Below are 942 nucleotides of genomic sequence, written 5' to 3'. Positions count from 1 at the left end.
TATACACATACAGGGTGCAGTGAATAAACTGTTGTCTAAATTATGCAAAAATGAAAATAACACCAACATCTCATTTTAACAGATATATTTACCAAAATTACATAAAAATATCTTGGAATACCAAAGAGTGAATTTATTCAAGAAAATCACCATTCATTTCAACCATGGCCTCCAGATGACTTCAGTATCTCTTGCAACTCTTCTGGATGGTCTCCTTGTTCAAGTTGATGAATGCTGCCATAATCCTTGCTTTCAGTTCATCTTTGGTGTTACAAGGAGTTTTGTTGGTCTCTTGTTCAACTGCACCCCACACAAAATAATCAAGGGGGTTATAATCTAGAGAGTTAGGTGGCCAGATGTTAGGGGTGATGTGGTCGCAGAAATTGTCCGATTGGGTTCTACTGCTTGTGTGGCATAGTGCAGACTCCTGTTGCCAGACACAGGGTTTCCAGGAGCCACCCTCTTGACCCAGGACAGCACCACCTCCTTCAGGCACTTGATGTAGGCATCTGTGCTGAGTGTGAGGCTGTGTGGGAAAATGAATGGAGGCATAACATTGCCATCATTAGTGATGACTCCAAACACCATGATGTTGACTGGATATTTGATTTATTTTTATCACTCTTGGTTCATGTCTTCAGATTGACATTTAAACACTCTGAAATGTACATATTGGAGCTTCTGGCATGAATGCCAAGCAGTACATGTTGTTTTCCAATTTCTGGCAGAGTAAATTGTATCATGGTGCTATTTTTCTCACAGATGGTGCCCAACTGACCCTACTACACTGTGTAGTTGACAAAATCAAAAACAATGTGCAAAATTAAAAATATAAAATGGCGACAATTTACCCATCGCACCCTGTATATATATATATATATATATATAGGTGGGAGAATATACAAATAATAACAACAGACGAGGACAGGTGGTGTAAATAAC

Source organism: Octopus bimaculoides, chromosome 2 (genome assembly GCF_001194135.2).
Source record: "Octopus bimaculoides isolate UCB-OBI-ISO-001 chromosome 2, ASM119413v2, whole genome shotgun sequence".
NCBI classification, from domain to species: domain Eukaryota; kingdom Metazoa; phylum Mollusca; class Cephalopoda; order Octopoda; family Octopodidae; genus Octopus; species Octopus bimaculoides.
The sequence above is the reverse complement of the archived record's forward strand: the minus strand, read 5'-3'. Positions refer to the sequence as shown.